This window comes from Somniosus microcephalus, chromosome 4 (assembly GCF_052327205.1).
Source record: "Somniosus microcephalus isolate GS21.2 chromosome 4, FLI_Smic_1.0, whole genome shotgun sequence".
Lineage (NCBI taxonomy): Eukaryota > Metazoa > Chordata > Chondrichthyes > Squaliformes > Somniosidae > Somniosus > Somniosus microcephalus.
Genome location: NC_140990.1, coordinates 200,737,153 through 200,765,044, shown reverse-complemented (window position 1 = coordinate 200,765,044; position 27,892 = coordinate 200,737,153). Strand labels below are relative to the sequence as shown.

The following is a 27,892-nucleotide window of genomic DNA, read 5'->3' as shown; positions in this document are numbered from 1 at the left end:
CCCCACTCCCTGACTCTATAGCTCCCCACTCCCTGACTCTATAGCTCCCGACTCCCTGACTCTAGAGCCCCCGACTCCCTGACTCTATTGCTCCCCACTCCCTGACTCTATCGCTCCCCACTCCCTGACTCTATAGCTCCCCACTCCCTGACTCTATAGCTCCCCACTCCCTGACTCTACAGCTCCCCACTCCCTGACTCGGTAGCCCCCACTCCCTGACTCTATAGCTCCCCACTCCCTGACTCTATAGCTCCCCACTCCCTGACTCTATAGCTCCCCACTCCCTGACTCTATAGCTCCCCACTCCCTGACTCTATAGCTCCCCACTCCCTGACTCTATAGCTCCCCACTCCCTGACTCTATAGCTCCCCACTCCCTGACTCTATAGCTCCCCACTCCCTGACTCTATAGCTCCCCACTCCCTGACTCTATAGCTCCCCACTCCCTGACTCTATAGCTCCCCACTCCCTGACTCTATAGCTCCCCACTCCCTGACTCTACAGCTCCCCACTGCCTGACTCTATAGCTCTCCACTCCCTGACTCTATAGCTCCCCACTGCCTGACTCTATAGCTCCCCACTCCCTGACTCTACAGCTCCCCACTCCCTGACTCGGTAGCCCCCACTCCCTGACTCTATAGCTCCCCACTCTCTGACTCTATAGCTCCCCACTCCCTGACTCTATAGCTCCCCACTCCCTGACTCTACAGCTCCCCACTCCCTGACTCTATAGCTCTCCACTCCCTGACTCTATAGCTCCCCACTGCCTGACTCTATAGCTCCCCACTCCCTGACTCTACAGCTCCCCACTCCCTGACTCGGTAGCCCCCACTCCCTGACTCTATAGCCCCCACTCCCTGACTCTATAGCTCCCCACTCCCTGACTCTATAGCTCCCCACTCCCTGACTCTACAGCTCCCCACTCCCTGACTCTGAGGAAGTGTACTTTTATATTACAAAATGGCTTCACAAGGTACAGAATAGAAAACACAAAATGGCTTACACAGATTAGTAATTGCTAGTTCTGCTGAAAAAGCAGAACTCTCCAATTAACAAAATGACCTCAACTGTTAATTAGAACAAAGGCCTTCAAAGGTACATACTGCAAGCCTCCCTATCTCTTTCTCATAGCTAGATGAAGAGAGTCCTTGAGTCATGTATAAACCAGGATGGGGAGTCAGAGAAGAACAGAACTTATAGATTAGATAACCCTATCTGTAGGCATTCCTTTTGTTCCAGTCCTTTTTATCCTTGACTACAGTTTGACTAACACTATATTTTTCTTGTTACTAATTATGATCTCAGACTTCGATCATGTGATTCTGAAGGCTTGCTTTAACTATAAATATGTTACCTTTTGCCTATGATCTTAGAAGTGGTCAGCGTAGCCATTGTCTACATGTCTGCTTCCCTTGTATACAAGAACTAATAAAGTCTTCCTTTGACGATACTTTGTGTTTAAAGAGTCTTACTCGGAAGTCAAGACTTCGACAGTCTCACTTGGAGGTTCCACCGAGATCGCTTGCTGCCTTTCGGTAAGTCACGGACAAAGACATCGTGAATTTCTAGTGACAGATCCTGAATGGCCAGAGTGATGTTTTATCACATAATAAGGATTTCTCATTAGATACTGAATTGGTGTAGTCTGTTCCTTCCGAAGGGAGTACTGCGATCAAGTTAAGACTCGTGTTTTAGATTTGAGTTGAATCCTGTAACTTTTGCTTCTTTTATTTTAACGTTAAAAGGAGGAGGATACTGACGGCTCAGGTCTCAAAACTATCGGGCAAAGGAGACGCGTCCCGGACTAATAAAGGTACCAGGTTGTGAAAGAGAGCGCTAAAAGTTAAAACTGCAGTATCAAGGGTGTGTCCCTTGAGCCGGGGTTAAAGTCCCGCGGCAGAAAGTATCGTTTGAGGATTGTCACTGTGTTTTAAAGACCTGTATTACCAGGCTCAGGATTATTCTCCATTGAGATACCTTCTACGAGGGTTCAAGCCCCTCGCATTAAAGCATAAGCATTTTATATGAACATAGAGGTTAAGAATTATCGCAACCATTGTTTTCCGTTTTGTTTGTTAATTGTTGACAACATTCACATAATGTTGTCAACTTTCACATAAAGTATAAGTTAAATGTTAAGGACTCAGCTTGTAGTGGCATACAACGCAAACTGAGAATTGACTATTTGTTTAGTTTAGAGTATAAGATCAATGTCTGAGCATTTTGTCTGTTTGCCTGTTTGGGCTGTTGCATTACTTGTCATTTCTTTGATTGTTGTTATTACTTTTTATTGTTCATCACTTATGGTCCTTTGGACAGTCAGTAATAGTCGCAAGGGGGTAAAGGGCGAAACTTGCGATCTAGAAGAAGAGTGCCTAGTATAAATTAAGAACTAAAACTTTACTAAGATGGGAGTTTCACAGAGTAAGATCCCAGAAAAAGGGACTCCCGCTTTTTTTTACATCTTTAACAACTATGGTCGAATGTCCACAAATGATTTATCTAAATGGTCTAAATGGACCAAGAAAGACAAACACCCGTTCCGAGCTACGGACAATAGTCCATGAGTTACCGGACCCTTCAGAGGATTTAGAAAAAGCAATAATGAGCTCAAAAGCATCGTTATTTGCCATCAGCCCACTATTGTGGACGTCGACCAGCTACTCAGAGCTTGGTTAAAAGATTCCAAATACCACCTTTTAACAGATGGTCCAGGTAGTTTCAACCATATTAACGACCATAGAATAAATCAGCACTGGAATCCTGAAACACTACCAAACGATGCATTCTGGACCAACTTATATACAATAATGCATGCTAAATTCCCAAAAAGAACTAATTGGAAAACAAAAATAAAAAAAATAATTGAAACCACTCAGAAAAAGGACGAAGACGTTGAGGATTATATAGAAAGAATAGAAGCAATTATGGGGCAACATTCTGGAATGACCAAGGAAAATTACCAGATCCCTTTAATTAATGCCCTTGTAAATGGTCTCAGAACAGAACTTAAAGAACCATTGACTTTAGTCTGCCTAGATTGGAGACATAAAACAACTCCTGAATTAACACAAATTCTGAAAGGAATTCAGGAGAGACATAGAGACCAAAAGAGTAAGGTTTCCCTCTTAATGGAGCAGACAGCTCCCGCAGCTCCGACTGCCCAGACTACCATTTATTATCAGGGCCACTACAGAGGACGAGGCAGAGGGTATAACAGAGGTGGATTTAGAGGAAATAGTAGAGGAGGGACTGGCAGAGGCCAGTGGAATGGAAGAGGCGCAAACTCTCCGTGTTTTAACTGTGGTCAGATCGGACACTGGAAGTCCGACTGCCCGTTCCCCAAGCAGCAGAATCAAGGGTGGGGAGGTGCCCCAAACAATGTAAATACCCAAGCCCAGGTTCACACTCGTCCGCAGACAGGTTTTACAACAGGGAATCCTTGGGGAGGTCAAAATACGGAAGGACAATTCGGATCCCCAGGGCAAAATTATTCAGCATGACGCGGAGAAACAGCCCCGAACGTTACCCACATTCTTCAATTACCTTCAGTATCACTAAATTCTAGCGATGAGCCATATTTATCCATAGAAATGCAGGGCAATAGAGTCCCTTTTCTCGTTGACACAGGAGCCACAACCTCACTATTAACAAAGCAATACGCTAGAGGAACTCCGTGTACTGGAAAGAATGTCACATGTGTAGGACTTTCCGGCGTCTCACAGACTATGACGTGGTCACAACCATTAGAAATACAAGCAGACAATTTCTCTGGCCAGCATGCCTTTCTTCTATCAGATGAAGCCCCCATGAACCTTTTAGGGAGAGATTTGCTGTGCAAAATGCAGGCAACAATAATTTGTTCAGAAAAAGGACTGCAGGTGCACATCCCTACCGATAGATGTACTATGTGCCCTTTACAAGAATGCTCCCCTCCCATCGTCTACCAGTGGACAAACAAAAAACAAGAATTAAGCCACACATTAATGATGATTGTAGGAGCACTGCAATGTGCCTCAAGAACAGCCTCAGAGTACCAGAAGGATTTGAAATTAGACAGCTAGCACATGAATCTGCATTGCACTGCCTTTTATGATGACACGGGAAAGGACACAACTATAAAAAACTGTTACAAACCTTTTTTGGGCCAGAACTTCCTGTTTAAAATTCGAACAATCTTTATTGGACCCGAAGGAATAGCAGCTGCCGTAACGTTAACTCCAGAAGCATGGGAACTGTTTCAAGTCAAGGACTCTAAACCACACTGCACTCTCGCTGTCGCAAACGGCCGTCACCCAAGAGATCTAGGGCCAATGGTCCTCCGTTTTTGCTGCGAAACGATCACCCAATTGGTGACTAAGCCCCGAACAGATTTATCAGAAACTCCTATTTCCAATAGTGACTTAGTGTACTACGTAGACGGGTCAGCCCTTAGGGATGACAAGGGATCACCTAGGGCTGGATATGCCATATCAGATGATCACTCGATTGTGGAGGCACTCTCACTATCTCAATCCTTTTCAGCGCAACAAGCAGAACTCTTCGCTCTTACAAGAGCTTGCATACTGGCTACTGATCAAACCGTTAATATTTATACCGACTCTAGGTATGCTTTTGGAGTTGCTCATGATTACGGACAGATCTGGAAATTAAGGGGATTTCTCACTTCCTCAGGATCAACTATTAAGAATGCTGAACAAATCAATAATCTTTTAAAGGCTCTAATGTGTCCCACTAAGATTTCAGTTATTAAATGTCAGGCTCATACAGGTAGTCAGGATCAGATATCACTGGGTAACGAACGAGCAGACAGAGCTGCTAAGTCAGCAGCTTTGTCTGATACAGGGCCACAAGTTTCAGCCTTTGTTCTGCGTCAACAGAAATCAGACAATGACCCACCTTCTATTAATGATGTTTTAGCCTTTCAGTCACAGGCTAACTCGGACGAAGTGTTAAGTTGGGCAAGGGATTCTTGCTTTAAAATGCCTGAAGGGGTATGGGTTCACCATGACGGCCACATGGTGGCTCCTAAATCTTTACTCCCATGGATTGCCCGATGCGTTCATGTGTTCACGCATGCGGGCAAAGGGGGGATGGCAGACTATATTAATCAAACATGGTATGCACCAGGTATTTCGGCAATTGCAAAACAAATCAGTGAAAGGTGCACCACTTGCCAGGAAATGAATCCAGGTAAAACAGAGAAAGTACAGCCTGCCTCCCACCCGAATCCATCAGGCCCTTTTGTAAATTTACAAATGGATTTTTATTGATTTACCTCCATGTCTAGGATTTAAGTATGTATTGGTAATTATAGATATGTTTTCAAGATGGGTCGAAGCCTTTCCATGTAAAAAGAACGATGCTGTAACAGTAGCAAAGTGTTTGTTGAAAGAAATCATACCAAGGTTTGGAATACCTATGCAGCTTTCAAGCGATAGGGGATCGCACTTCACTGGAATAATTGTAAAGGAACTATGTAAAGCTTTGCAGATTAATCAGCATTTTCACTGCAGTCATCATCCACAATCTTCAGGACTGGTAGAAAGACATAATGGAGTGCTGAAGAATAAACTTTCTAAACTTTGCAATGAAACTGGACTTAAATGGGTCGAACTATTACCCTTAGCATTGATGATAATGCGAGCAGCAACTAACAGGACAACTGGACTGTTGCCACACGAGATCGTCATGGGGCGACCCCAAAGACTGCCATTCTCAGCACCATTTACGGTAAGGGAAGCTCAAACGGAACCAGCAGAAGGAAAGTGCCACAACTTGGAACCTGGAGATGACGTCTACGTAAAAGTTTTCAAAAGAAAGAATGGTCTGCAGCCATGCTTTGAAGGACCGTATCAAGTGCTCTTAACAACAAACACAGCCATAAAAGTCAAGGAAAGATCTTCCTGGATTCACGCATCCCACTGCAAGAAGGCACCGAATAGAGACAATTGAATCTTGAAAGACTTAAACAATGAAGACGTTACTTATATTTTGTATACTAATCGGACTACTGAGTCTAGTATGCCAGGGAGATGGGGAAAGATCCCGAAAGAAACGAGAATTACACGTGAATACTTTTTTGTACATATAACCAACATCGTTAAACATATTAGAGACGCAGTGAGTCAGTATGAAAACCCAAAGAACCAAGGATGGTTTGACTGGGTATTGGGGGGATGGCTGGGGTCAATAGGACAAACATTATTTGATGTGCGGGTTAGGTTGATTGGCTATGATAAATTGACCCTTAGTGTTAGGGGGATTAAATATGTGGGGTTACGGGGATAGGGTGGGATATGTGTTGGTGTAGGGGTTACAGGGATCGGGTGGGATATGTGTCGGTGCAGGCTCGATGGGCCGAAATGGCCTCTATCTGCACTGTGGGGTTTCTGTGATTCTGTGATTCTGTGATTATTGCATGGATTAGTAGTAGTGATAGCAGTGATTGTATGTATTTTTCTATTTTTCACAGTGATTAAATGCTGTTGCAATAGGCTAGGTGAGGCAGCTATACCAGGAGGAAGTATGATGATGCAGAGGGAAGTAAATGAAAAAGAGGAGAATTGTCCCCTAGGGGAAGAAATGAAATGATTGAATAGGATAAACATTTAGGGGCTAGATTGGGAACAACAGGCTAGGGAAAAGAAAGAGGACTCCAGGAGCACTTGAGCTCATGAAGACCCCGCAGGTCAGGCATAAACTGTGCGGGTCACTGTAAAGTCTGTGGGTTGTGCAGTTAATAAATACACAGACTTCAGAAGTAACAAACAAAACAGGTCTTTACTATTCGAAGGTCCGGGCGAATCTGCCCAATAACTCCTGGCACAACACTTATATACTGGTGTGGTCACTATCGGTATTACAGTATACAGAAGCCAAACAAATAGTGCCACACCTAAAGTAGTTCCCTTAAAGGTGAACGGTTACATTCAATAGTTCCCTTAAAGATAGACGGGTACATACACTACAATCCTCCCTTTTTAGCTTATTACTTACAGAGTCCCCGTTAAACATACATATCTTCAACTTCCTATAAAACAAATTACAGATATAATCTCGGTGGAGTCAATGTCATATAAAACAATTTACAAATATAATCTCGGTGGAAACAGTTCACAGGTTCAGTCTCTGCGGAAACAGTTCATAGATTCAGTCTCTGATCTTGACTCGTTCCGAACAACATTTCTTTGGTGTAGCCGGATTACCTGGCTAGCGTGACTCCTCCATAGCCTTTTTCTTGACGTAACAGCTTGAACCTTCGTCCTGTTGAACCAGCAGTGCGGACTTTTACAACCAACTGGCTGTCTTGACATTTTCCAGTTTTTCAACTAATTTAGCTCCTTTCGTAATGTCCCGCCTGGAATGGTAGAAGTGCTAATATTTTAGACAGTTATTATCTTCTGCTTCTTCTTTTTCTTTTCTGCCTTTTTGAAACTCTCGGAGCTCCTTTCTCGGCTGCCAGCTGTAGCGCCACCAACTCTCTATGTTCCTTAGACCTTAAGTGCTTCCTCCGGATTTCAGCACTTTGAGAGTTCTCATCACAAGCTGGGCAGACCACATCCTCGTAATATTCAGTGTCACTCAACAGGTCATGGTAATATTCGGGTTCATCCTGAGTTAGGCCAGCGAGAGAGACTACTTCTTCCTCCTCACCCGTCTGGACGTTAGCTGACGGTGGTTCCTTCCCTAAACATCTTTCTTGAAAAGCCTTCTTCATGCATTCATATTCATCCCGCTCTTCCTGGGTTATCTGCCATTCCTTCACGACGGACCTCATTTGTGAGTTCAATACCTTCCTTTCCATTGGTAATTGCGTTATCAGGCTATTTAACCCTTCTACTGAAGTAACGGTTTCCACATTCTTCTGTTCACCTTGACGTGATTCAACGTACTTTTGGCATCCTTGTAAAATTTGTGTTGCCACCTCAGCTATCTCCGTGACTTTTGAGAGCTCCGAACTCGTTCCCCCTGAAGATTGAAGCTCGTGTTCAGATTGTTCCCCTTGCAGAGTCTTGTCCTTCAGCATATGAAGGAGTTGGCTGACCGTTAACTCTTCCCTGGGAACATGGTGGATCAGAGTCTTCTCCATTTCCTCCACCTCTTTCTCCAATACTTCCACCTTACGTTCCTCTTGAACTTTGGCTTTCAGCGCTCGGAAAAGTTGCGCCCTGATGCTCTCTAGTTCATGTTCAGGGACCATTCTTAGTGTCCTGTTCTTCCACTGAAAGGATTCCCAGTTGAATCTGTTCTTCAAGTTGTTGAACCTCGGTCATTGCCGCCTCATATTTGTCTTGGGTGTCCTTCAATGTTTTTATAAGTTCTTGGACATCCTGTCTTTCATGCTCTGCCATGATTTTCACCTCTAATTTCTCATCTATGGATGGATCTCCTACCGATGAGTCTGTCTTGGCCTTGAGCTCATCAAGAATTTCCTGCAGCCTTTGGATTTCTTGCTCATGTTCAACCTTTAGTTGTTCATATGCTTCTACTGAAACTAGCTTTTCGGAGGCTGCCGAGTTAACCCCCTCCAGAATTGTAGCCTGGGCCTGTTCATACTGTTCTTTCAACTTCTCACACTCTGCTTGTAAGGAGTCGTAGAGAAGAACTGGAATAAAATCCTGGCTCCCTGAAGATTCCTCTTCCTTTGGTTCATTCTGTAAATATTCTAGTTCCTGAACAGCATCAGGGGAATGTGATTGGTATTTGACCACGATGGCTCTATGGTCGCTCTCTGCTTGAGCTAGCTGTCTCTGTAGTCTTTCCAGGTTCTCCCATTCGGTGTCCCAGAACCTTTCCATATTTTTCATCTCTTGTACGAGACGGTCACTCAACTGTTCTAATTGTTGTCGTACTTTGACATAAGTTTGCGTCCGAGCTCGGTGTTCTTCCGTCATGGATGAATCCTTTGCTTGAACAGGCTCAGAATTCTCTGTCAACCTGGAGTTCTGCTCTGCAGCTTTATTCTTCTTGGTACCATAAGTCCTTCTGCATGTCTTCGTTTTCTTTCCCATCGTCGGCAAGTCCCTTTTAGCCTTGTCTTCCATATTCGACTTGGTCTTATCATCATCCATTTCAGAATCTGAGCTAATAGCTTGCACCGAGTCCTCCCTCATTATGGCTTTTAGGTAATGCCATTCCATGTCTATTTTCTTAATCCACTCCCGTCCTAGAAGTGGTGGTCCTCCCTCAGGTAATACGTACAAGTTCATTCTTGGGTGTTCTTTACCCCTATCTTTCACCTTGACTCTTATTTTCCCCACGGGGTATACGTTATGCCCCGTGTATGTCTGTAATACGAACTTGGTATTTCTTAAAGGTATGTGAGAGAATAGCCGGTGGTAGTCCCTTCGGTTGATGACTGATAGAGCTGATCCAGTGTCCAGCTCCATTCTTACTTGGACTCCAGCTATTTTTAGTATGACCCAGATGGCCTGTAGATCCGTTTCTTTACCCACATTGTGGATTCTCAGCCTACCCAGCTCCTGGTTGTTTGGGTCTGAGTCTGAATTCTGTTTGTCTGAACTCTTCTCAGCCACCTTGTGTACCTTGTTGTACTTTTCTTGTGGTGGCTTCCTTTGATTATTGGTCTTTTTCCCGGACCGGCATACCTTCGCGATGTGACCCAGTTTGCCACATTTCCTACACTCTTGGTTCTTAAACCAACATTGATTCTGGTCATGCGTGGTCTTCCCACAATGGTAGCATTTTGTTGTGCTTGAAGTAATTTGGTCCACCCCAAGTGCCGCCGCCTTTAGTTGCATTTCCGCCGTTCCTTTCGCTGCGGCTTCGTGCGATGCAGCTATAAGGACAGCCCTGTCCAGTGCGAGGTCGTTCTCTTCCAGTAGTCGCTTCTGCGTCCCTTCTTTGGACAATCCGCATACGAACTTGTCCCGCAGCGCTTCTGTCAGATTCCCTCCGAACTGGCAGTATTTCGCTAGCCTACGCAGTTCGACCAAGTATTCCGCATTGCTTTCGTCTTTCCTCTGCGTTCTTGCGTAGAATTTGAATCGTTCAGCCAGCATCAGCGGTGTGGGGTTCAAATGGTCCTTCAGCACAGCCACAATCTCTTCGAAGGTCTGATCCGCTGGTTTATTTGGTGCTATTAGATGCTTCAAGAGCCCGTATGTTTTTGCCCCCATCGAGTTTAGCAATGTTATCGCCTTGTCGTCTTCCTCTATTTTGTTGGCTTCGCAATAGATCTCTATGCGTTCCACGTACGTGGCCCAGTCTTCTATTTCCGAATTAAAGTCGTTAATATTCCCTCGCTTAGGCATTTTTCTTCCCTTGGGAGCAGCACCAGTATTTCTTTAAGTATTCTTATTTATTTGTTTGTTTCTAAGATGGCGGTTTTCCCGCGAAATCGGCGGTTTCCCGCTCTTTCCTTCTCTCCCCGCCCACTTCAATGGCGGTATGTCAATCAAGATGGCGGTTTTCCCGCGAAAATGGCGGTTTCCCGCTCTTCCTTTCTCGCCCCGCCCACTTCAATGGCGGTTTCCCGCTTCTGGCGTCTTCTCCGCCTAATGGCGGCTTCCCGCGTTTCTTCCCGGTGGAAGGGGTACGCTTCCCCCACAGCGGACAGGTTCAGCCGCTGGCTGGCTTCCGCACAGCTCCCCTTACTCGGCTATGTCTTTTCCTCCCGCCCGCACGGCCCAACCGGCGCTGGGTACACCCCGTTAACGGAGGACAGTTCAGCCGCTGGACTGGCTCTCGCGCAGTCTCTCTCTCCGTACCCGGCTCTGTCGCTCTCTCACCCGCACGTTCGGTGCTACCGGCCCTGGGTACCCCGTTGGTGGAGAACAGTTCAGCCGCTGGACTGGCTCTCGCGCAGTCTCTCACCCCGTTTTCGGCTGTGTCTCTCACCCACTCCCGCACGTTCGGTTTTGCTGGCTCTGAGTACCCCGTTGGTGGAGAACAGCTCAGCCGCTGGACTGGCTCCTCGCAGTCTCTCTCTCCGCACCCGGCTCTCACCCGCACGGTTCCCGTCCGCCTCCCCAGCCCTCTCGCAGACCGGTGTTTCCCTCCCCGGCTGCGGCTGGGTTTCTCTTCCCGCGCCTACTCGCAGGCTCAGCGCTTCGTGGCTGCGGTCGCTGCCCGGATTTTTCCCGCCGATCGCGGTCCGGCTGTCACCCGACGCCGTTGGACCCGACTTTTGGCCGGCACAGCTCCCCCTCGACCGAGGTCGAGTGCTCTGCCCTTACCCTCCGGATACTTCTACACCTTCCCCTACTCACAGTCTCTTCGGCCGCCTTGTTCCCTGCTGATCGGCTCACTCCGCACCGTGGTAGAAGGGTAGTCAGTGCCTGTTGCTAATGGAAGCTTTTGTTGCTAAAGTCTTCCTCCTTTCTCCTGCTGCAGCCTCGTGTTTTCTTCCAGCAGCACGACGAGGGCGGTTGCCTCTCTTCGACGCTCTTCTTGCTTTGGTAATCTTGCCGCAGGGTATGATCGGACTCGTCGCCACTGTAAAGTCTGTGGGTTGTGCAGTTAATAAATACACAGACTTCAGAAGTAACAAACAAAACAGGTCTTTACTATTCGAAGGTCCGGGCGAATCTGCCCAATAACTCCTGGCACAACACTTATATACTGGTGTGGTCACTATCGGTATTACAGTATACAGAAGCCAAACAAATAGTGCCACACCTAAAGTAGTTCCCTTAAAGGTGAACGGTTACATTCAATAGTTCCCTTAAAGATAGACGGGTACATACACTACAGTCACCACCATATTTTTAGTCCTCCTCTATAAGCTGTTTGTTCCCTATCTCCTTAGAAGGTGTTTAGTCACGCCCAACCTGCAGGCTAACATAAGCTGCAGGAAATAAAGGAGAAACTTGCAGGCTAACATAAGCTGCAGGACATAGACTGTAACCTGCAGGCTAACATAAGCTGCAGGAAATGGAATAAAACCTGCAGGCTAACATAAACTGCAGGAGTATAAAGCAGACATATGCCCAAAATGTATCAATAGACAATAAAGGCCCCGGCAACTGAATAGAGCACAGTGAATAAAGTAAAATCCTTAGGATTGGATTGTCCTAGTAAGGACAAAAGGGCGGAATGAGGAAGTGTACTTTTATATTACAAAATGGCTTCACAAGGTACAGAATAGAAAACACAAAATGGCTTCCATAGATTGTAATTGCTAGTTCTGCTGAAAAAGCAGAACTCTCCAATTAACAAAATGACCTCAACTGTTAATGAGAACAAAGACCTTCAAAGGTACATACTGCAAGCCTCCCTATCTCTTTCTCATAGCTAGATGAACAGAGTCCTTGAGTCATGTATAAACCAGGATGGGGAGTCAGAGGAGAACAGAACTTATAGATTAGATAACCCTATCTGTAGGCATTCCTTTTGTCCCAGTCCTTTTTATCCTTGATTACAGTTTGACTAACACTATATTTTTCTTGTTACTAATTATGATCTCAGACTTCGATCATGTGATTCTGAAGGCTTGCTTTAACTATAAATGTGTTACCTTTTGCCTATGATCTTAGAAGTGGTCAGCGTAGCCATTGTCTACATGTCCGCTTCCCTTGTATACAAGAACTAATAAAGTCTTCCTTTGACGATACTTTGTGTTTAAAGAGTCTTACTCGGAAGTCGAGACTTCGACAACTCTATAGCTCCCCACTCCCTGACTCTATAGCTCCCCACTCCCTGACTCTATAGCTCCCCACTCCCTGACTCTATAGCTCCCCACTCCCAGACTCTATAGCTCCCCACTCCCTGACTCTATAGCTCCCCACTCCCTGACTCTATAGCTCCCCACTCCCTGACTCTATAGCTCCCCACTCCCTGACTCTATAGCTCCCCACTCCCTGACTCTATAGCTCCCCACTCCCAGACTCTATAGCTCCCCACTCGCTGACTCTATAGCTCCCCACTCCCTGACTCTATAGCTCCCCACTCCCTGACTCTATAGCTCCCCACTCCCTGACTCTATAGCTCCCCACTCCCTGACTCTATAGCTCCCCACTCCCTGACTCTATAGCTCTCCACTCCCTGACTCTATAGCTCCCCACTCCCTGACTCTATAGCTCCCCACTCCCTGACTCTATAGCTCCCCACTCCCTGACTCTACAGCTCCCCACTCCGACTCTACAGCTCCCCACTCCCTGACTCTACAGCTCCCCACTCCCTGACTCTACAGCTCCCCACTCCCTGACTCTACAGCTCCCCACTCCCTGACTCTACTGCTCCCCACTCCCTGACTCTATAGCTCCCCACTCGCTGACTCTATAGCTCCCCACTCCCTGACTCTATAGCTCCCCACTCCCTGACTCTATTGCTCCCCACTCCCTGACTCTATAGCTCCCCACTCCCTGACTCTATAGCTCCCCACTCCCTGACTCTATAGCTCCCCACTCCCTGACTCTATAGCTCCCCACTCCCTGACTCTATAGCTCCCCACTCCCTGACTCTATAGCTCCCCACTCCCTGACTCTATAGCTCCCCACTCCCTGACTCTATAGCTCCATACTCCCTGACTCTATTGCTCCCCACTCCCTGACTCTATAGCTCCCCACTCCCTGACTCTATAGCTCCATACTCCCTGACTCTATAGCTCCCCACTCCCTGACTCTATAGCTCCCCACTCCCTGACTCTATAGCTCCCCACTCCCTGACTCTATAGCTCCCCACTCCCTGACTCTATAGCTCCCCACTCCCTGACTCTATAGCTCCCCACTCCCTGACTCTATAGCTCCCCACTCCCTGACTCTATAGCTCCCCACTCCCTAACTCTATAGCTCCCCACTCCCTGACTCTATAGCTCCCCACTCCCTGACTCTATTGCTCCCCACTCCCTGACTCTATAGCTCCATACTCCCTGACTCTATAGCTCCCCACTCCCTGACTCTATTGCTCCCCACTCCCTGACTCTATAGCTCCCCACTCCCTGACTCTATTGCTCCATACTCCCTGACTCTATAGCTCCCCACTCCCTGACTCTATTGCTCCCCACTCCCTGACTCTATAGCTCCCCACTCCCTGACTCTATTGCTCCATACTCCCTGACTCTATAGCTCCCCACTCCCTGACTCTATAGCTCCCCATTCCCTGGGCAGTATTTTCATTGGGCCGTGGAGGCGGGATTGGAGGCGTGTGGGGGGTTAAAATCCCGAAATCGGGGGGCACGAACCCATCCTGCCCCTAACCCGCCTCCATGCCAGTTTCAAAGGCGGGAAGGGGATTAGTGCCAACTAACTGCCTGTTAACAGGTAGTTAACAGGCAGTTTTAGCCTAATCCCTATTTTTATTGCTGAAGTGTGGGATTCCTGACGGCTCCAAACCACGCCAAGTTAGTGAGGCGGACTGTCGGGCTGAAGGGCTTGGAGGGTTCGAGATGTCCGGTGTTCAGGTGAGTGATGGGTGCATGAGTTCAGAAGTAAGTGTGTTTGGTGTATGTAAAGTCTTTAAAGAAGTTTTACTTACATTTACTTACCTTCACAGCCTTCCTTCCTTCAGGTCTCGGGAGTCCCTCATCTCACCAGCACAGAAAGCCCTGTTGGGAAAGGATGCCTGCAGCACAAGGCCACAGCCGAGGAGATCAGGTAGGCGGAGTGGAGTTGTGGGGGGGTGGGTTCCCAATTGTCAGGGTGGGGTTCGATCACAGGGGCATTCTGATCATGGGGTGGGGCGTCCGATTGTGGGATAGGGGTCCCGATTGCAAGGGGGTCCAATCATGGGGGTAGGTCCAATTCTGGGGGAGGGGTGCCAATCGTGGTGGTTCCGTTCGTGAGCGGGGGGTGGGTGGGGTTTCCCTTAGGAGTTGGGGGGAGCAGATGGCGGTCGGGTGGGTCTGATGGTGGACGGGGGGGGGGGGGGGGAGAGGGGGGGCAGCTGGTGGTCAGAGGGCGGGTCCAATTGTGTTCGGGGAGGTCCGATGGTGGTCAGGGGGCAAATGGTGCTTGGGAGGAGCAGACAGTCATCGGAGGCCCAGATGATGGTCAGGGGTGTTCTATGGTGGGGAGGGGGAGCAGATAGATCATTGCGGGGGGGGTTGGGGGCGGGCACTCCTGCTCCTCCTGGCCCACAAGCAGTGGGAGGACGTCCCATCCCGGGGGAGGTTCGATCCTGAACCCTGGGGTGGGGGGTGTCCAATCCCGGGAGAGGTCTGATCACGTCAGGGGATGGGAGGGGGTGGGGGGAGATTTTGGGGCCCGGGAGAAAGTACTCCTGCTCCACCTGGCCCACATGCAGTGCTGTGAAGGCTCATAACGTCTCCTCACAAGCTATCCTTGCTTCAGCTGCCGAGTTTCCCAAGGCCTGGGAATCCCAGCCGCCCACTGTAAAACCTGCAAAGTGGGTTAAATAAGAGGCTACCAGCTTCATTAATGTATTTAAATTGCCAACCCGCCTCCTGGTGGGTTAGTCATAGAGTTATACAGCACAGAAAGAGGCCCTTCAGCTCATCGTGTCCGTGCCGGCCATCAAGCCCTGTTTATTCTAATCCCATTTTCCAGCACTTGGTCCGTAGCCTTGTATGCTATGGTGTTTCAAGTGCTCATCTAAATGCTTCTTGAATGTTGTGAGGGTTCCTGCCTCTACCACCCTTTCAGGCAGTGAGTTCCAGATTCCAACCACCCTCTGGGTGAAAAAGTTTTTCCTCAAATCCCCTCTAAACCTCCTGCCCCTTACCTTGAAACTATGCCCCCTGGTTATTGACCCCTCTACTAAGGGGAAAAGTTCCATTCTATCTATCCTATCTATGCCCCTCATAATTTTGTACACCTCAATCAGGTCTCCCCTCAGCCTTCTCTGCTCCAAGGAAAACAACCCCAGCCTGTCCAGTCTCTCCTCATACCTGAAGCGCTCCAGCCCAGGTAACACCCTGGTGAATCTCCTCTGCACCCTCTCCAATGCAATCACTTTCTTCCTATAGTGTGGCGACCAGAACTGCACACAGTATTCCAGCTGTGGCCTAACTAGCATTTTGTACAGCTCCATCATAACCTCCCTGCTCTTATATTCTATGACTCGGCTAATGAAGGCAAGTACCCCATATGCTTTTTTAACCACCTTATCTACCTGTCCTGCTGCCTTCAGGGATCTATGTACATGCACACCAAGGTCCCTCTGATCCTCTGTCCTTCCTGGGGTCCTACCATTCATTGTGTATTCCCTTGCCTTGTTAATCCTCCCAAAATGCATCACCTCACACTTTTCAGGGTTAAATTCCATTTGCCACTGTTCTGCCCATCTGACCAACCCATCTATATCATCCTGTAGCCTGAGGCTTCCCTCCTCACTAGTTACCACTCCACCAATTTTCGTGTCATCTGCGAACTTACTGATCATACCTCCTACATTCATATCTAATTCATTAATGTACACTACAAACAGCAAGGGACCCAGCACCAATCCCTGCGATACACCACTGGACACAAGCTTCCAGTCACAAAAACAACCTTCGACCATCACCCTCTGCCTCCTGCCACTAAGCCAATTTTGGATCCAATGTGCCAAATTGCCCTGGATCCCATGGGCTCTTACCTTCTTGACCAGTCTCCCATGTGGGACTTTGTCAAAAGCCTTACTGAAGTCCATGTAGACTACATCAACTGCACTACCCTCATCCACACACTTAGTCACCCCCTTGAAAAATTCAATCAAATTGGTTAGACAGGATATCCCCCTGACAAAGCCATGCTGGCTATCCTTGATTAATCCTTGCCTCTCCAAGTGGAGAATAATTCTGTCCCTCAGAATTTTTTCCAATAATTTCCTTACCACTGATGTTAGGCTCACTGGCCTGTAATTCCCTGGTTTATCTGTACTACCCTTCTTGAATAATGGTACTACGTTAGCTGTCCTCCAGTCCTCTGGCACCTCCCCTGTGGCCAGAGAGGTTCTGAAAATTTGTGTCAGAGCCACTGCAATCTCCTCCCTTGCCTCACACAGCAGCCTGGGATACATCTCGTCTGGGCCTGGGGGGATTTATCCACTTTTAAGCCTGCTAAAACCGCTAGTACCTCCTCTCTCTCAATGCTAATTTGTTCAAGTATATCACAATCCCCCTGCCTGATTTCTATGCCTACATCGTCCTTCTCCATAGTGAACACAGATGCAAAATATTAATTTAAAACCTCACCTACATCTTCCGGCTCTACACGCAGATTACCACTTTGGTCCCTAATGGGCCCTACTCTTTCCCTGGTTATCCTCTTGCCCTTAATATACTTACAAAACACCTTGGGATTTTCTTTTATTTTGCTCGCCAGTGTTTTTTCATGCCCCCTCTTCGCTCTCCTAATTTCTTTTTTAAGTACCCCCCTGCAATTTCTATACTCCTCTAGGGCTTCCACTATTTTTAGTCCTTTGTATCTGCCAAAAGCCTCCCTTTTTTTCCTAATCCATTCTAGTACAGGTAGACTATCCTTTATCCGAAAACCTCGGGACCAGCCGTGTTTCGGTTTTAGGAAAATTTCGGATTTCGGAAGGTGCGCGAAAACACTTCGGTTTTCAGAGGTAATTCGGTTTTCGGGAGTGCGGATAAAGGATACACTATCCCTTATCCGAAAATAACGACTATAAATACTGTAGTTACAGGGATAAATACTGTAGTACAGTTTATTTGTAAGGAAAGCATTCAGTAAAACTTCAAACATGTACAGGTACAAACTAAGCTAAATACCTGTACATAAACATGCAATAAAGGTACATTACATCTGGCTTGAGGATCTTGGAGAAGAGGGTACATCAGTGTTGTCATCATTGTCATCAGGTTGGAGTTGGACATCTGAAGATGGGCCAGGAACAGGATTCTCAAGTGATGAAGCAGCATTACATCTGGCTTGAGGATCTTGGAGAAGAGGGTACATCAGTGTTGGCATCATTGTCATCAGGTTGGAGTTGGACATCTGAAGATGGGCCAGGAACAGGATTCTCAAGTGATGAAGCAGCATTACATCTGGCTTGAGGATCTTGGAGAAGAGGGTACATCAGTGTTGGCATCATTGTCATCAGGTTGGAGTTGGACATCTGAAGATGGGCCAGGAACAGGATTCTCAAGTGATGAAGCATGACTACGACAGACGGCCTTTTTAAAGACTTCTTCCAGTGTCATCTGTCTCATTAACATTGGTTTCTGTCTAAGCAGTCTCTCTTTAATTGAGTAAACTTGCATAATCTCTTGCTCACTGATAAATGCACGTTTTTCAAGGCCAGCAATTAACTGATCACACATTGTCACCATACCGTCTATGGGGATTTTTTCACCTGTGTTCACAATGTCATCATCACTACTGTCCTCATGCTTGTCTTTATTTAACACCATTTCAGCAATTTCCCCATCACTCCATGAATTCACAACAGGTGCATCATTGTCAATGTTCAGCACTTCTTCGATGTCAGCTTCCTCTAACGCATTTACACTTTCGGATGATAAACCTTTGGCGTAAGTGAGGAGGTTTGATATCATCATCTTCTCCTGACTGACAGGAAATCCTTCAAACTCGTCATCTGCAGGTCCATCTTCATGAAACATCGTTGAAGGCCAAAGTCTGTGCCAAGCATTTGTTAATGTTGGTTTGTCAACATCGTTCCAAGCATTAGCAACTGCATAAATGGCATCCTTAACATTGAATTCTTTCAGGAAGCTTTGGATTCCTTCGCCTCTGTTGATTGCATCAAGCATAGAGTTCAAAAAAACGTCTTTATACTTGCTCTTCATGGAGCGTAAAATTCCTTGGTCACAAGGCTGTATTAAAGATGTCACATTAGGGGGAAAGTTAATGCCGAAAACATAACTTTTCACAAGAAGTTCAGGAGGGGGATGTGTGGAGCAGTTGTCCAGGAACAATAAAATTTTGCAGTTTTCTTCCAGTCCAACTTGCCTGCAATGAGCTCGTGTCGCTGGTACGAAGTGGTTATTGAACCAGTGAGAAAATATTCCTCTGGTTACCCATGCTTTCCTGCTCGCATAATAATGCACAGGTAAATTGCATACACCTTTCAAACATCTCGGATGTTGGCTTTTTCCAATCACTACCAACTTTAACTTGTGTGTGCCTGCAGCATTGGCACACCCAAGAACAGTCAACCTGTCCTTAGCATCCTTAAAACCTGCTGGTGCACTCTCATCAGCCGTTGCTATTGTTTTTCTAGGAACGTAGCGCCAGAACAGAGCTGTTTCATCAGCATTGTAAATTTGTTCAGGACCGAGGTTTTCATCCGATATTATTTTTGCAAACTCATCTATGTAATTTTCAGCTGCTTCATGATCAGCTGAAGCTTTTTCACCACAGATTTTCAGGTATCTTATGCCATGACGCTTCTTAAATTTATGCAGCCAACCTTCTGAATATTCACACTCAACTTCAATGTTCAGTTCTTCATGGTATATTCTAGCTTGCTTCATGACCATCAAACCAGTCAGTGGCACACGTTCACCTCTGCGTTGTCGAATCCACTCAATCAGCACACGGTCAAGATCTTCATTTTTTGCCCTATGCAATGTTTTCCTAATTTTCATTAGTTTATGGTCATCACTGTCAGTGTAAAATTTCAACAACTTGTCTTTCTGTTTCTTTAAGTCATATATGGTGGTACTTCCCACACCATATTCTTCAGTAAGATGTCGCACAGACACACCACGATCAAGCTTCTGCAATAACTCCACTTTCTGCGATATCGATAATGAGCGATGCTTCCTTCTCTGCTTCTTACTGTTACCCATTGGGGTATCTGCAGCTCTTTTTAGCATTTTCACAAATTGTTAAAAGCCAGCAAATATCTAAGAGAGCAGCAAATATCTAAGAGAGCAGCAAATATCTAAGAGAGCTGCAAATATCTAAGAGAGCTGCAAATATCTAAGAGAGCAGCAAATATCTAAGAGAGCAGCAAATATCTAAGAGAGCAGCAAATAGCAGCAAATATCTAAGAGAGCAGCAAATATCACACAGAGCAGCATAACACCTGCGTGGGTCAAACATCGGCAGCGTCGGGTCATGCTTTGCGCCACTTTCGGCTTTCAGAGGTTTTCTGGTTTCGGATGTGCGGATAAAGGCTGGTACACTTACGCTGAGCGATTTCGGTTTTCAGAAGTGCGGAAAAATGCTACACTATCCCTTATCCGGCTAGGCCTGTAAGTCGTGCGCCACTCTGGTCATGTCGTGCGCACGACTTACGCTGACCGAAAAAACCTTCGGGTTTTTAGAGGGTTTCGGTTTTCGGAAGTCCAGATAAAGGGTAGTCTACCTGTATATCCCTTGACATCCAGGATTCCCTGGACTTGTTGGTCCCACCCTTGACCTTTACGGGAACATGTTGGCGCTGTACTCTCTCTATTTCCTTTCTGAATGACTCCCACTGCTCTGATGTGGATTTTCCTACAAGTAGCTGATCCCAGTCCACTTTGGCCAGATCCTGCCTTATCATATTAAAATCGGCCTTCCCCCAATTTAGAACCTTTATTTCCGGTTCCTGTTTCAGATTTTTAACATTTTAACATCCCATCTGACCCAAACCCACCCATTTTTGGGGTTTAAAATTCCCCTCAGAGTACAAAAGCAAGGAAGTTATACTAAATCTTCATAAAACACTGCTTAGGCCCCAGCTGGAGTATTGAGTCCAACTCTGGGCGCCCCACTTTAGAAAGGATGTCAAGGTCTTGGAGAGAGTACAGAGGCGATTTACTGGATTTACCAGTGATGAAAGACTTCAGTTACATGGAGAGACTAGAGAAACCGGGGTTGTACTCCTTAGAGCAGTGAAGGTTAAGGGGAGATTTGATAGAGGTGTTCAAAATCATGAAGGGTTTTGATACAGTAAATAAGGAGAAACTGCTTCCAGTGGCAGAAGGGTCGGTAACCAGGGGACACAGAATTAAACGAATTGGCAAAAGAACCAAGGGCGACGTGAGGAAACAGTTTTTTTACGCAGTGAGTTGTTATGATCGGAAATGCACTACCTGAAAGGTTGGAGGAAGCAGATTGAATAATAACTTTCAAAAGGGAATTGGATAAATACTTGAAGTGGAAAAATCTGCAGGGCTATGGGGAAAGAGCAGGGAAGTCGGACTAATTGGATAGCTCTTTCAAAGAGCTGGCACAGGCACAATGGGCCGAATGGCCTCCTTCTTGCTGTATTATTCTATGATTCTAAGTTCTATTTTTTATTTAACACCTGTCTAAGAGGTCCTCTTATATCAGTAAACAATATCCTCCATTTGTTTCAAACAGGTTGCAGGCCATTAATCCATTAACTGCCTTTTTGATTGGAGTATCTGTTGTTGTTTGCTTGTGCTATCCTTCCTCTCTCTCCCCTTCTGAGTCCATTAAAATGATTGTTCATCTTTCAGTCTTTAGCTCTGAAGAGGACTAAAACATTAACTCATCAGCTTCTCTCCACATATGCTGATTGACCTGCTGTATATTTTCAGCATTTGCAGTTTTATTTTCCTTTTTTTTAACACATTGCAATTACCTCTCAATTGAGTGGGTGTTCCAATTAATGACCCTTCCCCACAAACCCAGTTTGTGGCAAAGCTTTTTAATTAGGAATCTGCAAAAATTGCCTTCTTCACTCCCTAATTCAGCCCTCACTGCTTTTCGCAGCTCCTACTGGATGTATCTGAGCCCGCCAGTGAGGGTGAAATCAAATGCTAACACACACTGTAGGTGGGAATTCTTGAGCTTACAAAACATTATGATCCAGGAGGAGGAGAGAAATGGAAGAAGAGCACTAGCATGCAATGGAGGTGGAGGTAGAGGGGGGAGGAGCGATAGAGTTGTTACATGAACTGCATAGGAAGGAGGGATTAACAAACTACTTTAAAGCAATTGAACAATCACATTTAACAATAGGGAGTACCAATAGATCACTGTTTCTCTCTGGGAATTGAGGGAAAATACCCACAATTTTCCCCATCCCTGGACCCGCATATTCTCCTTCAAGTAAATAAATCAAGATACATGATCTCTAAGTAAGGGTCTTACACTCAAAAAGTTAACCTGTCTTTAGAGATATTGACTGCTCTACTGCGGATTTCCAGCACTTTCTATTTTTGTTTTTCCTAGTTGAAAATCATTTTTCCCAAGAACTGAGAGAGGTGAAGAAAATTGTCAGGTGGCCGGAAGCTCGGGGGTTATTGTTGGATCCGTGGTTCAGTGGATATGCTATTATTAAATGATCACACGGATGCTGTACATTAACAAATAACAGGTCTTTACTGGAGGAGGGTAGTCTCTAGACTGGGGGTACAGAGGCATGCGCAAAGCTTACCGGTGTGGTCACTGCCGGTACTACAGTATACAGGAGCTGTAAAAGTAGTTCTGACTTAAAGGCACATACACTACAATTCCTCCCCTTTTAGATTAGTAATACCCCTAATATTCAAATAACAATTAACATTTCAACATGTACATTAAACAACAAAAGTCCATTTATAGATTCAGTCTTTGGGGCGGCTTCCTGACCCTTTTGGGATAGCGCCTTTCCAGAGGTTCTTGTTCTTGGTGTGGAGGCGATTCTGACCCCTTTTCATCGGGTTCCACTGTTACTGGGTCTGAAGTAGATGCTACCGGTATGTCGGGTTCATCTCCAGGTACTCGAGACATGGGGTTGACGCGTTCCTGTGACGCTAAGATCTGATTAACGTGGCGTCTCACAATGTTCTCCCCGACATCCACTGTGTACATTAATGGCCCCTGCCTTGTACATATCGTTCCGGGTTGCCACTTCTCTGTTCGATAGTCACGGGCCAAGACTGGTTGCCCTACATTGAAGCTCCTTGTCGGCTTCTCATTGATGTGCTGGAATTGTTTGTCCTCAACATTTCTTCGCACATTTGGTCTGAGCAAGTCCAGACGAGATCTCAACCTTCGATAAAGAACATCATGGCCGGGGTCTGGTTGGTAACTGCATGTGTCGCGTTTCGGTAGGCTAATAAGAAATTATCCATCTTATGCTGTAGTGGAATTTCATCGTCGCACATGGCCTTTATCGCCTTCTTAAAGGTTTGTACGAACCTCTCAGCCAATCCATTTGTGGCTGGATGATACGGGGCGGATGTGTAATGCCTTACCCCATTCCTTTTCATGAATTTTTGGAACTCGTCGGACACAAACTGTGGTCCATTATCAGAGCAAATCTGCTCTGGCAAACCGTTTCTGGCAAATATGGTCCGTAGGACTGCAATCGTTTTCTCTGTAGTGGTTGAAGACATCTTTATCACCTCAGCCCACTTTGAATGAGCATCCACTGCTATTAAGAACATTGAGTCCATGAATGGACCAGTGAAATCAATATGCACCCGTTGCCATGGAGAGGAGGGCCACTCCCATGGGTGTAGAGGGGCATGTGGTGGTGCATTTTGGACCTTCTGGCATCCTAAGCAGCTCTTAGTTAGGTCTTCGATTTGTTGATTGATTCCCGGCCACCACACATAAGCCCTAGCAAGGCTTTTCATTTTCACTCCCCCCAGATGACCTTCATGTAGCACTCTCTCCCTTAACTTGGGTGGAATCACCACTCTGGATCCACACATCACTGTCCCCTGGCATACTGACAGCTGTTCTCTTCTGGATGAGAATGCTGGCAACAGTGAGTCGCCATGTGTTGGCCATCCCCTCACCGTCAATTCATATACCTGTGACAGCGTCGGATCATTGCGGGTCTCCTTCTCTATATCCGCGTTTGTTACTGGCAATTGTTCAATTATTGACAAATAAAATATCTCGATAGGGTCCACTGCTGGTGCTTCCTCCACAGTAGGCAGTGGCAGGCGCGATAGCCCATCAGCGTTCCCATGCTGTTTCATGCCTTTATATTCTATTTCATATTGATTCATCCCTAGAAACAGGGACCGTCTTTGTAACCGCTGTGCAGTCATCACTGGAACGCCCTTCTTAGGATTAAAGATGGAGACAAGTGGTTGGTGGTCAGTCAGCAAGGTGAAATTCTGCCCATGCAGATAGTGGTTGAATTTTTTTACTCCCCATACTAGGCTGAGGGCCTCCCTGTCAATCTGGGCATAGTTGCGCTCGGCTGAGGTTAGTGACCGAGACGCAAAGGCTACTGGCCTCTCCAACCCGTCTGGGAATTTGTGCGACAGCACTGCTCCAATACCGTAGGGTGATGCATCACATGCCAAACGAATTGGTAGTGCTGGGTTGAAATGGGCCAACACCTCTTTTGATGTGATCAATTCTTTACACTTCTGGAAAGCTCGTCTACGTTCATCATCCCACTTCCACGGTACCCCTGTTTGCAGTAGGGTGTTCAGCGGGTGTAATACCGTAGACAAATTTGGTAAGAACTTGTGGTAGTAGTTTACCAGCCCGAGGAACGACCTCAGTTGTGACACATTTTCCGGTGCTGGAGCCTTGACTACTGCTTCAATCTTGTCAGGGGACTTATGTAACCCCTCTTCATCGATGACGTGGCCACAATACGAGATCTGTTTCTGGAAAAACTCACACTTGTGGCGATTAGCTCGTAGCCCATACTCCTTTAATCTGGTGAGCACCTTCTCCAAGTTGGCGAGGTGATCACCGTCATTTTCGCCCGTGACCAAGATGTCGTCCAAATAATAATGGGTCCCTGGAATCCCTTGCAGGACCTGATCCATCGCCCTTTGCCAGATAGCCGGAGCCGAGGCTACTCCAAACACCAGCCGGTTGTATTGATAGAGACCTTTATGAGTGTTGATCGTAAGGTAATGTTTCGAAGCTTCTTCTACCTCCATTTGCAAGTACGCCTGGGCTAGATCAATTTTGGTGAAGCATTTACCTCCAGATAGCGAGGCGAAAATATCCTCAATTCGTGGAAGCGGATATTGCACCGTGTGAAGGACTGGGTTCACTGTCACCTTAAAATCCCCACAGATGCGGACCTTCTTTGGTTCCCCAGGCGTATTACTCAACGACCTCTTCATTACAGGAACGATGGGTGTAGCCCACTCGCTCCAGTCCACTTTGGACAGTACTCCTGAACGTTCCAACCCTTCCAGCTCTGCTTCAACAGCTGGTCTGATCGCATAAGGCACTGGTCTGGCCTTCAGAAACTTTGGGCTTGCATTTTCCTCTGTTTTAATCATTGCTGTTATTCCTTTTAGTGTTCCTAGTCCCTCCTGGAACACTTCTTTTGTGTCAGTTAGCATTTTTGACAGTCGTCCAGGTGTGACGTCGTCATCCTTTTTGGCCTCAACCTTCAATGCCTGTATGGAATGCCAATCTAATTGTATCTTCCGGATCCATTCACGTCCTAGCAGTGGTGGTCCTCCATTTGGCAATACATATATATCCATTTTAGGTATTTCCTGGCCTTTATATGTCACTTTCACCCTTATCTTTCCTTTGGGGTAGACTTTTTGCCCCGTATACATCTTCAAGACAATCTCTGTAGCTTTCAAGGGTATGTGTGAAAATAGCCGCTTGTAGTCTCTTTGATTTATGACTGTTAGAGCTGACCCTGTGTCCAATTCCATTTCCACTTGGACTCCGTCTATCTTGAGTGTAACCCAGATAGTCTGGTGATCCTCCATTTCGGTTACCTTATGTAGTTTCAGACAACCCAGCGCCTTGCTTCCGGAGTCTGTGTCACTTTTCTGTTCGTCTGAACCACTGTCCATCACCTGGTGTACCTTTTTGTACTTCTCCTGTGGAGATTTCCTACTGTTGGTTTTCTTCCCAGACCTGCAGACTCTTGCTATGTGTCCTGCTTTCCCACACTGTCTGCACACTTGGTCCTTGAACCAACAATCTTTCTAGTCATGTGTTGTGCTGCCGCAGCGATAGCACTTCCCTGTTCCATAGGACATTTCATTGGTGCCATATTCTTGCGGTCTCCATTGTATCTCTGCAGTGCCCCTTGCGGCTGCTTCGTGTGATACTGCCATACTAAAAGCTTTGTCCAGCGTAAGGTCCTTTTCTGATAAAAGCCGTTTCTGGGTTCCTTCACTTTGTAGCCCACACACAAACTTGTCCCTTAACGTGTCTGCTAGTCCCGCTCCAAACTGGCAGTGTTTCGATAGCTTGCGCAGTTCCGTTAGGTACTCAGCATTGCTTTCGTCTTTGTGTTGGTTCGTTTTATGGAACTTAAATCGTTCTGCTATCAGCAGCGGTGTGGGGTTTAAGTGGTCCTGTAGGATTTCTACTATGCTTTCAAAATTCTTGTTTACCGGCTTCTCTGGGGTTATTAGATTTCGCAGTAACCCATAAGTTTTTGCACCCATGGAATGTAACAGAACCAGTGCTTTATTAGCATCTGGCACTTCATTCGCCCTGCAGTACACCTCAATATGTTCCACATGTCGCCCAATCTTCGACTTCATTGTCGAACGTAGAGATACTGCCACTCTTCGGCATCCTTGGGTGTGAGTTAACTATCACAAATGGCGCCTCCCGCGCTTCCCCTTCTTCTCCGCTGGCACAAAATGGCATCTCCCGCGCTTTCCTTCCTTCCCGCGCTCGCCCTTCTTCTCCGCTGCGGCTTCTAAAAATGGCGCCTCCCGCGCACTTCCTTCTTCTCCGCGGCTCAATGGTGTCTCCCCTTTCTTCGCCCCGCGGACCCTGTTCAGCCCGTGAGCACTGGCTATGCTCTGCGCGTTCTTCTTTTTATATTTTTCGACGCCGCTCAGTCTAGAACCCGGCTGTTTCTTACCCTCTCTCTCTCCGGTTTGTTTTATTTTTCTCGACGCCGCTCGGTGTTCAACCCCCGGCTGCACCCTGCGCTCTTCACTCTCTGTCTTACCCCGTCGACGCTGCTCGGCTTTCTCTCCGCCGTCGGTTGGCTCCAGCTGCCGCTGCTCGGGAAGGGTCTGCGCTGGACCTGTCGTCGGTCTCTTACTGCTCGTTGTGGCTGGGGAACCAAGCCCGGCTCTCCACAGCCTCCCCTGCGAAGTTGGATCTCTGCCTGACTGCTGGGCGGTTGCTCGTGGTCGACGCCCGTGTTCCTGGCCTCGACTATTTTTTTTTTATGTTGCAGGTAGATTCGAATCGACATTCGTCGCCACTGTTGGATCCGTGGTTCAGTGGATATGCTATTATTAAATGATCACACGGATGCTGTACATTAACAAATAACAGGTCTTTACTGGAGGAGGGTAGTCTCTAGACTGGGGGTACAGAGGCATGCGCAAAGCTTATATACCGGTGTGGTCACTGCCGGTACTACAGTATACAGGAGCTGTAAAAGTAGTTCTGACTTAAAGGCACATACACTACAGTTATGCTTACCTGCCTTCCACCCTATCACAGACATGCCCTTTTGTTCTTTCCTTCCCTCCCCCCTTTCCCTGCCTCTGTACTTGCTTAAAACCTGTTATATCTCTAACTTTTTCCAGTTCTGATGAAAGGCCACTGACCTGAAACGTTAACTCTGTTTCTCTCTCCACAGATGCTGCCTGACCTGCTGAGTATTTCCAGCATTTTCTGTTTTTATTTCACTAAAACAGATTATCTGGTCATTTATCTAATTGCTGTTTCTGGGACTGTGCTGTGTGCAAATTGGCTACTGTGTTTGCCTATAATACAATGCAGGGAAGAACCAAGAGGCTAATCTCTGATGTCAGGGTTTTAAGTTATGAGGAAAGATTGAAGAGACTCAGTTGGGAAAGGAGGCACCACAGAAGGAATCTTATAGAGGTATATAAGATAGTAAATGATATGGAAATGGTAAATCTGGAATATTACTTTAAATTAAATTGTGGGTGTAGGACAAGGCGACATAAGTTCAAACTAGTAAAATATAATTTTGGAACTGATATCAGGAAGTTTCACGTCATCGAGTGAATGATCAATACTTGGAATGGACTTCGGGGCAAAGTGGTGTAGGTGCTTTTTAGAAAATAGGGAGACTATAGCGTGCTTCTGGATAAATGAAATAATATGGGATGATAGTCTCCCTCATCTGTAATTATCTTGTGAATGGGACGAGGAAGTCAA

General features: G+C 46.5%; 1 protein-coding gene and 1 pseudogene across 4 annotated transcripts in view; one reads left to right on the top strand and one right to left on the bottom strand.

Annotated features, from left to right (window-relative positions):
* LOC147120130 (melanophilin-like) overlaps positions 1 to 27,892 on the bottom strand; it is a 278,087-nt gene that overhangs the window by 90,601 nt on the left and 159,594 nt on the right. The window lies entirely within an intron of this gene.
* On the top strand, positions 5,691 to 13,929 carry LOC147120131 (uncharacterized; annotated as a pseudogene).